Source organism: Tinamus guttatus, unplaced genomic scaffold, assembly GCF_059628265.1.
Source record: "Tinamus guttatus ecotype Peru unplaced genomic scaffold, ASM5962826v1 Tinamus_guttatus_pri_ptg000288l, whole genome shotgun sequence".
In the NCBI taxonomy this organism is placed as follows: Eukaryota; Metazoa; Chordata; class Aves; order Tinamiformes; family Tinamidae; genus Tinamus; species Tinamus guttatus.
In genome coordinates, this window is record NW_028288822.1 from 2,066,311 (window position 1) to 2,079,079 (window position 12,769).

Genomic DNA, 12,769 nt, shown 5'->3' on the forward strand with positions numbered 1-12,769 from the left:
GAAGTCTATTGTCCCTCAAGAATCAGAAGAGATGCAAAGAGATAGATGACTGAAAGTGGTTATTTTGTCAACGGACAAAATACTAATTATCCTGTAGTACCTCCAACTCCACTGGGTGCAAAGGATTTTCCTGTACTTGGCAGAAAACCTATGGGTTAGGCTGCTCTGGGTTTAATCAACGTAGACATCTCTGAGGATTTGAAGGCTACAGTTTCTATTATTTCCTCTATTTCTTCTATTTCCACATTTTTTTTTTTACATTCTGTTTTCACACAGGCCACCAATTGCCAAACCATTCACATTTGACCAGGGATCCAGAAGACAACCATTTTAGTGACAACGGCCTGACTTTCTGCAGAATAACCAAGTCACTGGGCTCGCTCAGTTTCCCATGCCACCACCAGCACCTGGAACGGCACTGCAGGTGACCCGAACTCTGCGCTTCCTTCTTCACCCTAACCTGTGTGAATGGGGACTTGCCCCTGGCAGCCACCAATCCTCTGTGGACTTTCTGAGCAAGGGTTAACTTTAATCGCTGATGCCCTTTCTAAAGAAGATTTGAGTAGATAGGAGGGAAGTCCCACATTTCCTTCGTTCTGAAGGCAACTATTTCACAAAGTCCAACATCTCCACCAGTGATAGACTTTGCGATGGGAACAGATTTGGTGTGTGGAGTTCATTTTTTTTTTCTTCTAAGAAAATACAAATTGTTGCAGACTTGTAAATATCGTTAAGGGTATACACACCTCTCTTGGCCTTATTTGGTCCTAATTCATCCTTTTTTTCTGCCAGAGAAAACCTTGCCTGGCACTACATGTGCAGGCCAGCCCTCTTCTCTGGGCAACTAACATACCCATATAGAACCATCAGAGGATCTCAGCTACCCCCAGTCACCTCAGAGAAATGAGGTTTTGAATTCCCCAAGTCAGACAAGGAAACTGAAGCGAGGCTGTGCAGTACTCCAGCCTACGTGCTCTTGGGAAGTGCCTGACCTGTGGTGTACGTTCAGCATTCACCTTCCTTAGGACGCTGGACACAGAGCTCATGGATGAAGGGCTCAGGTCGCATCTTTATTTCAACTATGTGTTCTGTATTTATGTCCATAGTAAGTTATATTATGACTGTCAATCTGCCAGAACTTTATTATTTTTTTTTTCAAAATTAAAGAGAACTGAAGCATCTTTAAAAATAGAGAAAATGTTATATTAATATTATAGCAAAAACTGTTCAAGTGCAGACCAAATACTGGACATTATATGACCGTTATATGACAGACTTATACGACCATTTATAGAAGGCCATAATTAATGTGGTTTAATTCCTTTGGTCATTCATAAGTGGTACATAAAATATTCTATGGCCTGAGAGAGATTTACCCAGAAGGTTTTATGACCCAATTTATATCTGTGACGACAGCAGCACAAGACGCGTTGACTCAACACTAACTATGCCATCACAACTGTAACTCAACAACTGAATAACCAGGCATGATTTTTCCAAAGAGCCTGAAAGGTTGGTTTTCATGGTGACTACCGCAACCAGGTGACAACTAATCACAGAAACAGAAGAGATGAAATAGAAACGACAAAGGAAGGAATTCTGTTATCACTTACACTTGCCAAGCAAGCCACACACCTCGGATTGGCACAGCAAAGCATGCTGCTCTTGCACCAAATGTATTGCATTTCACCAGATACTGTTTCAAAGCACAGCATCTGTGCAGCTCTACAACTTATTTATTAACACTGTATGTGTCATTGCACAGCTAATGTTTCAGCTGCAGGTGACATTTCAGCATTAGAGTTCATTTTCATTATGAGAGATGATGCTTTGCAAAAATCGTAAGGAAAATACATGATAGCTTCTGGGTTTGGGTGCTGGGAGCTTTGCATTGCCTCCAGCTCACATAAATCCAGGAACCCAGAAATGCAGATGACAAAAGGCTGAGAGATAAATTAATTATGAAGATAGATTCCAAAGGACTGGAAAATGGAAGAGTAATAGATGATGTAATTTTATCCTCAAAAATCCACTCATTAAATAACCAAAGACACTTTTTTTTTTTTTTTTTAATACAGAAGATCCACTTGAAAAGTTGGAAAAATCACAAATTAACAATCAGGGAAGATAATCTTTTAGAAAAAGACCACACTATTTTAAAAAACCATTTATAGCATAGTTTAACCACAGGCCTAAGACAATGCATATAGCTTTATAATTAAGTTCTGGCTACATCTAATTAGCAGTTCTATGTCAAACCATAGCAAAAGTAAACAGCTAGCTCATTAATTCAGCTCATGCTCTGTACTGCAGTCCTAAAGAATAAGATCCTGCAATAAGTCAATTTAAAGTAATTTTACTTCATACATTCCTCAGAAAGACTTGGAAGAAATTTTCCCCCAAAGAAGTCAGCAGCTAAATTTTATGTCAAAGATCTAGTTTAATAACACATATTTATATACAGTGAATGAGTCACGATCTGAGATTAATATGCAATTTTCTATTCAGGAGTTAAGGATTTAAGTTGGCTGTTGAAAACACTACCTAAATTCAGACCTCAGGTAGAACCTCATAGAGCAACTGTGATGACAAACAACATATCTTATGTCCGAATTGAGGAGAAAAAAAAAAAAAAAGCTTTAACTTGATACAGAAGGCAAATCTTCCCCAAACCAAGTGCTTCTTTCTAATCCCACTTTACATTTTCATAAAGATGTCAGTGTGCATCACACCAGATTCCTGACATATCTAACTTGATGAATACCATGTGCTACCAATTAGCAGAAATGTGCACTCTGCCTCCGACGGCGCAGGCCGGGCGGCCAGGCCGCGCGGGCGCCTCGCCTCAGCGAGGCAGGCGGCCGCGAGCTCCAAAACGGCCTCCAGCAACAGCAGCAACAAGAAAGACCGAGCTCAGAAAACCAAAGGGCTCAACAACTGAAACATGCCACTGGAATGCTAATGAAATAATAAAATACAGCCGAAATAAAATTCGGGAGAACAGAGGAAGCCTGGTAGCCCATGCCTTTTTGTCGTTCACTGCCAAAGCCATTCCTCAGACATGGGGTCCCGAGCCTCCTCCAGGCCACGAAAGAGGACAGCAGTTGTACAGCAGTATATAGCAGCACTATACTTCTCTAAATATTCCAGTATAAAAATTTCCTTCACGGACATTTAATGAATCTAATTGATCTAGTAAAAAAGGAAAGAAAACAAAAAAGGAAAAATGGCTCTGAAAACTGAGGCCTTCCTTCACATTTATGTTTCAGAAGAAAAAGGGTTGCATATTTACTGTGCCTTACAAAGTAAGCAAACATTTTGCATCTCAGCTCATCCATCTTTGCAATTCTTTTCCAGTTCCGTTCAGCCCATATTACTGTAAGCTCCACAATACAAGAGCATGAGAAAAAAACTGCCAGGATTAGCAAAAATGGGGAAGTCAAAACCCCCCACAAATTTCACCCTGTGTGTGAATGACAGATTGCTCATCCTCCAAGCTTAGTAACTTCCCTGTAATAACGCAACGCCTCACCACTACTACAGATGGTCGACCTGTCTTCTTCTGTGGCAATTTGCTCTTTACAGTCTGCTATCTAAGTCATTTGCAGAGGAGCAAAAGCATTAATTACTTGGATCCAGTTAGGATTCTTGCTGCTCAAATTAGTCCCTTGTGCTTTTCCTCCACAAACAAATTCAGAGCAAATTATGCCTCGTGGGAGTGCACAACATTAAGCTCACTAATATGAGCCAAGACATTATTCATTGCAAATAGATTTTACTTGATTTACTTCTTCAAATGTATATATAAGAATAACATGAGAGTTCTTTTATCCATTCAAACAGACCTCAAATCTTAATGGATGTAAATAATCATACTACAAGCTCACTTCACAGGGCAATCAGATGGTATTTATTTAAGTGGTCAGGGCATGAACCTGAACACAATGAAGGCAGTGAGACACTCTCGCTGAGCGCAGTGTTTCAAAATGTGGTCTTGACTTAAAACAAAGTAGAAAATACACTCTGAATTAACGGATGGCATTTGTGAAGAATATATCCGAAAATGACTCCTTACAAAGAGTGACACTGCAGTGTGTGGTCTTCAATAGCTTCATACTTTGTGTTTAGCTTGAGAAACAGCATATTATGAGGGCAAAGAAAAAGTAAGATATGGTAGAAAAGGACAAGAAGAAATTTCATTAACTGTGAAGAGTACGAGTGGGCTATTAGATAGAGCTTGTGCTTGAATAATCTAAGTTTATGGTTGTTTAAAATAATTTGCTGAATTAAGAAATAACTGCTAAAAGACTAGGTTACACTTATTAGAGGAAAGAAAAACAATCCATGTCAAAAATAGGAATACCTTAGACAAATATTACTGAATAGGCTAGGCAAATTCCACGGTCCATAAAGAGATTTTATTCTGGAAGAAGAAATTATTTTAGTGACCAAGCTTGCCGAGTTTATGAACTACAGAGGTATGTTCAATAAAATATTGCACTCAAAGGCAAAGTGCCAAATCTATCCACTCGTAACTCCATCTATAAACCTATAGACTCATTTGGCCAGAATCTAGCCCTGTGCTTTACTACACTTATTACACTTATTTATTTTCCTGTTATTCCAAGGTGAGAAGGGTTTATGGAGGGTATACCTTTCTGTCTTTTAAAATTCTTCAATTTTCCATTCTTCAGTGAAAATGAGGAGGGTGTAGGTAGAATTAAGTCATTTGGCTACAGCAATTTTCATTGGGATTCCATGCACATGTACAGTAATTCTTGCTCCCAGCCACCCTACCCTGTTACATGCTTGATCACAGACCTATAGATAGAATATCATCTAAGAAGAAGGGAACTCCCAGATGTCTCTCCTGTATTCAGCATTTCTTCAAACAAAACAGCTATTTGATTAAAGATCAAACAGAGTGGGAAGGCAAAAGATTTCCTTTTACTTCGTATATTTGTGTCATTCTTTTTTTCTTTGCTTGTTGCAGTGGTATTCTTGGGATATCTCAAGAGATATCATCTAAAGACAGGCTCTAGTTGCTAACAGAAAAATTTGTTTATGATTAAGCCTCGATATGATCCTTATTAGATTGGAAAAACTTAAGGAGCTTATTCTCTGTAGTACAGAGATGGCTGCAGCACACCATCAGAATTAATTTCACCAGAATAGAAGTGAAAGTTTTCGATTCCTCATCTCCAGATAAATATTCTAAGTATTAGTTTTCTTCTAAATAACAGTTAAAGAAACAAGTTTTAATGTATCACATGGCTGTGACTAACACATGGAATCTCTTGTTATTTCTCTCTTCCCTCCATCATTTTGACTTTATTGGTCATACAGTAGTCAACTGTTCAGCTCACCCTAAAAACCCAAATATGCAGAGGTTGTCTTTATTCATGTGAGTGACCCTATTGGCTACTCACACCGGTCAGGTCATGGTTTTGCAGGACCAAAGATTCTGTGCCTCCTCTGAAGGGTGAAGGCAAAAGGACAGAACAATTAACTATCAGGATACTAACAAGGAAAAAAGGCGGAAAGCAAAGTACAGACTGTGCGTATTTGCAAATTCCACAACAGGATGGAAAGCCCACAGAAAAAGCAGTTGTCTTGGAATGAGGCAAGAGTTTTTGCTTAGACAGAGGATGAAAGAGATATCAGAATAGTCCATTTCCCAGAAGCTCTCCAATCCAAGTGCAAGGTAGCACAGTAAAAACGGCATTAGGCTACTGTGCTACAGGCCAGCAAACTTGTTAAATAAGAACAGGAAGTTATTAAGAATCCCACTGCAAGTGGTGGGGATGCAGAGAAAACGTGAATAAGCTCTAAAATGGCCCCGCTGGAACAAGACAAACCGGAATGTCCCTGCCTGGTGGCAGTCACTGATCACACACGCTGCACCAGTGCAAACCGCAGCCAAGGGAAAGAGAACATTTTGGCCCATCTAGAGCACAGACTTCAATGAGGTCTCCCCTGCACTTGCAAAAACTGTCAATTCCTACTGCTCATCAGTTCGGATGTGTTTTGGAAGCGAAGTACTCAGCACATTTTGTCTGTGTGGTTCTTTCTCTCCATTAAACAAGCATACTTGGAAACACAACTAGTAAGAGTTACAAGTAACATTGCAATTTCCCAGATAATTTTGATCTGTGGGCTGCAATTCTAATGTTTTAACATCGCATAACTCACCTGCGGTTGAAATCACATTGTAAAATAACGTTTAGCATGGCAATTTGATGTTTTACAGCCAGCTCACTTTTATGAAGTATCAGTATTTTCTAAAAGCACTAGGAGATCACAGTGTTCTTACGCACCCAGTGATCCAACCAACACTGTCAGAAAAGCCAGAAAAGCTTTGATCATTATACAAAGCTAGAAAGAAATTACTTTCTTGTGCTCTGTCTCTATCAAATCCTAATCTTAATGCTGCAAAAGAGGAGGTGCTATAATTTCTTTTTTCCTCTCTTTTTCTGTTCTTTTTTCTTTTTTTCTTTTTTAAGGTGACCACTGGGAGTTGCTCTGCCTGGAGTCTTGATTAAATGTTTCACTGCATCCAGAACACTTCATCATGCAGCCTAGCCAAGATCTATTATGGTTTGCAAGTGACTCATACTTTAGCTATGAGAAGCCCATAATAAAGAGCATTTTACATAAAAATGCCAAAAAGGTTGGTAATTTAATCTTGATTTTAAGTAGGTATGCAAGGTCTGTGTGTCCCGCATGTGTTGCTTATGCAGACAATAAGGCATTGTCTGGAAAGGCATTACCTACTGTGGCTGCATCTAACGTTTCCGCAAAGCCCAGATGACACCACCATAAAAAAGCACCGTCTCCGGCTTGTGAGAGCGCTGCTCATACCAGTTTTAGCAGATACACAACACGATTTATCTGTCCAGGCTTCAGGTCATCAGTACCTGGGCAAAGCAGCATGGCGGGAAACACTGTCAGTGGCCAGTGAGTAAATAGACGTGGCTGAAAAAGTTCATCCTCCCAAATGGTCGTGGGAACAGATGGTATACACTAATGCATATACAGAAATTAACTTCAGGCGCTATTATCTGTCGCACTTAATCCGAGCATGATTACCATAAATCACAGGAGATGACAAAAATGGTATTCTGATAGGCCAGTTAATGAAATAAACACTAGTTTCAAGGATCCCTCCCAACTGCTGAGTGACAGTGTATATACTTCCAGCTCAGGAACCACAAACCATCATGCACTCTGGGCTTCCTAAACATGCCCCCATGATTTACCCCAAGTCATTCCTGTGTTTAGACACTCTGTCAGGTCAGTCCACGCAAAGATTTGTTAGGAAATTCTGCTAAGTATCCCAGGGCGCGGGGAAAGGAAGGGTCAGCTATTGGAACCTAAGCATCATTTCAGCTTTATTTTAGAAAGGGTAAATAATGCAAACAATTAAGGCCACAGTTCAATTACTGCTCATTTATTACTCACGCGCGGGGCATGCAGGCAGCCAGGGCTGACCGTACTTCTCCAAACAAAAGGGGACCCCTTTTGTTAATCTCAACCCGCAGCACGTCCCCGAGCAGCCGGCAGCACGTGTTCCCGGGAGGGCAGCGCCTCTCGGGACGCGGCCGGCACCGAGCAGCTCCCCAGGGCCGCCCCGGTGCGCGCCGGGGGCCGCAAGCTCTGCGGGCCGGCGCTGCCCTTCGAGAAGTTGGGGCAGAACGAACATTTTTCTAAGGGCAAAACAAATCCTGTTGCCAGCGCTGCTCTTTCTGAAATCAATATGGTTTCAGTAATTGCTTAAGCTCTACACAGCTCACTGCTCCTCCCTCAAAAATAAATAAAAAAGGAGGAAAATAGAAGAGGCACAGCCTCACATGCAACAGGGAAATGCAGACAGAGTTAAGAAATTTAATGCTGAAACCTTGGCTAATCTAAGAAAGCCACAGCAGAACAATTTTAAAGTGCACCAAAATAAACATAGTAATATATATGGAAAACAGAAATAACCCAACTTAACTATAAATGAGAGATATACATCAAAGTGGTACAAGGAATCAAGAAGATAAGAAATGCCACAAGCAGTCATGGTTTTCTTCCCCTCTTCACCAACAAAACCCTAATGAAACACAGATTATTTTGTCAGTATGGCTAGATGAGTAACATGTGCAGATCAGTTAATATCCCTAGAGTTAAAAAAAATTAAAAAAGAGAGATCCAGGCTGACTGTTCAGAAAGGTTAATCTGAAGCAACATTTTCGAAAGACCAACCAATCCTATCAGCTCTCCCAGGTCTGCCAGGTCTGCCCAGAAACAGCAAACCACAGGGACCAGAGTCCATTTGGGCCAGCACTAAAGGCCTTAAGCTATGTTACTCCAAACATATAGGCCATGAGATGTTTTTGTTTTCTTTTTTGCTCCCTTCCTCAAAAACCAGGCTGTCACACCAAGCTGCCTCCTCAGCGCAGGCCCAGGGAGAGGGGCCCAGCAGGGCCCATGCTTGGGTCCTCTCCCGTGGAGCGGAGGAATCAGCAAACAGTGCTGGGAGAGCGCAAGGTGATGAGCCACAGTCCCCCACGCAATGGGGAGGGCAACCATTTTCCAATCCGTGCTGGAGCTGCTTCTCGGTGGGGTTGGAGCCCCTGACACAGCGGTATTTCATTCCACTCATCCAGGACAGCTTGAACGCACATGGCATGACTTGGAACTGGCTCAAAACAGAAATGCACGGGCCTGCAGGAGCATCGTGGAGGTGTTTACCTCAGCAAGTGCTCCCTTGTGCCAGAAGGGCCACTAGCCGTGACACTGAAACAAGGGGGCCCTGGTACAACTGCTTCTTGCACAGCCTTTGGGGCAGCAAGTGCCTGCTGCAGAGCAGGGAGGAACAGCAGCTGCACAGCCAGAAAAAGCTCTTGCATCCTTTCTCTGTCTGCCTACCTAAGCAGGCTGGGATACAGTCACACAAACATGGTCCTGTGTCATTTCCCAAGATAAAAGCAGTGATTTTCTCATAAACAGTATTTCTGCATTTAGCACTACCTCTGGTTACAAACTCCTTCCAGATACCTGCCAAACTGATACAAACACTTGGCAAACACTTTCTTGCAATACTTTTTTTTTTCTTTTTTAAATACTCAAGACATTATACATTTGGGAACCATCTAGTTTATAACTTTGCATTTAATTAAATGAGGTCTACTGCCATTTAATAATAAATGGATTGAACTGGTAAGAACATTTTAGTACAGGCCAGGAAAAAAAAAAGTATTAGCAATTCGAGGATAAGAATGTCATAACATTTAATTAAATAAATCACCTAATTAAACTTACAGATGTGATATTAAATAATCATGCAACACAACTGATCATCAGGACAACAGGATGAATCAGTGGAGGCTTCCCAAAAAACAGAAGAAAACTGCTCTAGCAAGAGCTATGGTAGAAAAAGAATTGCCACAGTCATTTTAGAACCCTACGATTCTTTTGCCTGGGAGTGGACAGGAATTCAAGATACAGGCTGAGTGCTGACTGATGTCCACAGCATTGCCAAGGACTTAAAATGCCATCGATTTTTGGTAAATCAAAGACACAGATTAAAGTTTCATTTTCTAGCTTCACACTTGGAAGAACAGGGCCGCTTTTGAGAAGCCACTTTCAAGGTTTTTCCCTCACAAAGTCAACTGGCTTCTACCAGGAACATGTGCAGTGGCCACTGGCGGCCTGAAAAGCCTTCTGAGGCGGCTGCAGGAACCCTTCTGGTTGTGGCTGCCCGGCCAGGCTGTGGTGGCGGATCTCGCTGCCAACGCCGAGGCACAGGCGCACTCAGAGGATCCAAGAGGTTTGGCTAGAAGAGATGGCCCGGCTGACAGGACATCCAGCTGTCCTGCTGCCTCCTCTGCACGGCTACAAGCGGCGCGGCAGTGGCTTTTCCAACAAATATGCCTCATGCTGGACTTGCAGGAACATCCTTAAACAAGGAGAGTGTTGTAACACAGAAAAACTGTCCATGTGAGCCTGTCCACATGAGTAGGTCTCATAACTGACAAGTACTATGTGGGTCAATAAATATAAGACAAGCTGGGTCAGGAAAAAGAGGGAAGACTGACAAGGGACAAAGAGGACCGGACGTATGAGAAGGTCTCTCGTCAGCAGTTCGAGGCGGAAGAGGGGTGGCAGCAGACAGCTTGCTTCAGGAGCCATTGGGACCTCTATATCCTGAAGAAGAAACTGGGCGAGTTGGGGTCAGTTAATACTCTGAGGTGCTTAAAACACACTTCTCAAACTCAAATAAAAGTCAGGCCTTGTAAAGAAAAGCACATGGTTCTTTTGCCTGCATTTGTAGTCCCACATGCTGTCTACACACTGGAATGTTTTGGGGCAAATGCTAGACCCAGGAAGGCTAAAACAGATTTAACCAATTTTGAATCTCAAGGAAATTTGCCAAGGAGTGAGAAAAGGCTTCAGTCTAATCACATTAGGGGAAATTTAGAAGCATGTGCTTTCTATTTGCGGGACCCAAACAACAGCCTCCAAGCACCCAGGACAGGGAGCTTTATGAGGGCTATGACAGAGCTATTTGACTCTTCCAAAATGGGAACACACATGCACCCAAGGGGGCCCACAACCTGGGGTCGCTGCGGTGTTCCCCAAGTCACAAAAGGCAACGGTATATCTACAGCTTCAAACAAATCTTGCCTGTTATCTTTTCAGACCACCACAGCCACACCACCTCTACTACAATTAACAAGAAAGTTCTTGCTGTTCCAGTGTGTATTTTGCACTAAACCAATGGTTACACTTCGGTAGAAGGGAACAAACAGTCCTACATGCCTCAGAAATTGCCTTTCTGCCCAGTTACATTCAAGTGGTCTGTATTCTCTCCCCAAAAATCTGCTGTTTCTAGCGATGAGGTTTTGCGATAAGACCCTTCCTGAAGGGAATGTTGAATAAAGACTTTTATTTGGGATTCCTAACAAGCTGAGGAAGATTCAAATGTCTATATAATTACAAGTCTGGCATTCTTTGATCTCCAGAAATGTTCTGAATTGCTGAATAACCCATGTTTTTGTCCTGGGAATGTGGAAGATGGTTTAAGTTCTCTTTATGCATTTTTCAATGTCAGTCACCAACAAATCTTGTTTCCAACTCTTATCTTCTGAATTTTCTAACTCAGCTGTCAACTATATCAACCTATACCAATATATATCATTATGGTCTATGGCCTCTACAGCTAATAATAAGGACTTTTAATAGCCCATATCCTGTATCTATATCCAAGTGCTGGATAATAGCTCTTGCCTCCCAATAGCAGTTGGTGATTTTGCACTACATCCACTATCTCAACAACTCCAGTGCATTCAAGGATGATGTTTTGAAGAAGTATGAAGCAAGACTGTAGATGTATGTACATATAACACATGAACAGAGTGAGTTTGTTTAGCAATTTCTATGGTTAACTCCCATCTCAAAGTGTTGACTGACTTGCTTTTCCTTCTAGCTTTAGCATGCTATTTCTGGGCTGATTTTAAGGAAAGGACAAAGGTTAATGCTAGTGGTGCAGGAGGCTGTTGGGACAGGGCTCATGTTCACTGCATCCTTCCTCTGGGATGGCAGCCTGGCGATGACTTACAACCACCTGCTCCCAACCAACATTAGAAGAAGATAGTATTATCGTGGAGTTGTCTTAAGGAAGCCCTGATTATCGAGTCAGAAATATCACCAGCACTTAACAATTACGCTACAACCACAGACTAGCCAAGGGCTAGTCATGCTAGGCCAAACGAAAAATGGCCAGATCAAAGCCTTCCTTCAATAAGGTCAAAATTAACTTTGAACTTTGATAATCTCAGTATACTTAAAAAAAAAAAAAAAAAAAGAGAGAGAGAGAGAAAAGACAGGAAAGAAGTATGGTGGCATTTCTGTACATCTTAATTCTACTGTGGCAGGAAGTAGAATTACCACAAAAGAACAGTTCTCATGCTATTTCCAGCACAAGTGAAACCAAAGAGGCTTTTCTAGCTCAGGTTCCAGTCTTATGTCCCGACTAAAGTGATTCAACTATTCCTTGTATTATAGCAGTTGCATTTCTCAATTATTATCCTAACCATCCAAATCTTTGATCCTTTGAAATTTCACCACCACTGGCCATTACTGTAGGCCTCTGGAGTTTTAAAAATGTATGGGAAGAATTTTAGTGGTGCTGAGAATACCCAGTTCCCTTCCTCAGTGCACAATAGGTCCCCCAGCACATTCGGGTAAAAGAAAAAAAATGAGAAAGAGATAAAAAAAGAAAAAAAAAAAGAATCATAATGTTCAAATGTAACTATGGAACACTCTGAAAATCTTCATGGAGCTTACGTTCTTTCTAATGAATAAACGGACTAAAAAGACATTGAAGATAGCAAAAATTAGTACATGAAAAGAAAGATGGTATCTTGACACTCAGTAAAAAAACAACAGGATCAAGTCTGGGTGTCATAGAGAGGTCTGCTTAATAATGCTGGGCTTTTTCCTTTTCTTGTTTTTCCTCACCCTGAATTCAAAATCTCAGCCTTTTAATCCTTTCACCAAATATGATGCTATTTCCAACACCTCCCCCTACCCCACCTACCTATCTCAGCAGAGTCACAGAGCCACACTTCGGTAGAAATGATTCTCTAGCGATGAATGTACCCACACAGACTTCGGCCAGATACTGCACTTATTTATGTCAGTAAAAAGGTTGCAGTGTTGAAGACAAAACAGACAACTGTAAGCATGGAATGGAAACAGACTGTCCAGGCTGAAGTTAAGTGGT

At 41.5% G+C, this 12,769-nt stretch overlaps 1 protein-coding gene across 1 annotated transcript in view; it reads right to left on the reverse strand.

Annotated features, from left to right (window-relative positions):
* Positions 1-12,769, reverse strand: part of FAT4 (FAT atypical cadherin 4) — a 128,867-nt gene that overhangs the window by 64,337 nt on the left and 51,761 nt on the right. The window lies entirely within an intron of this gene.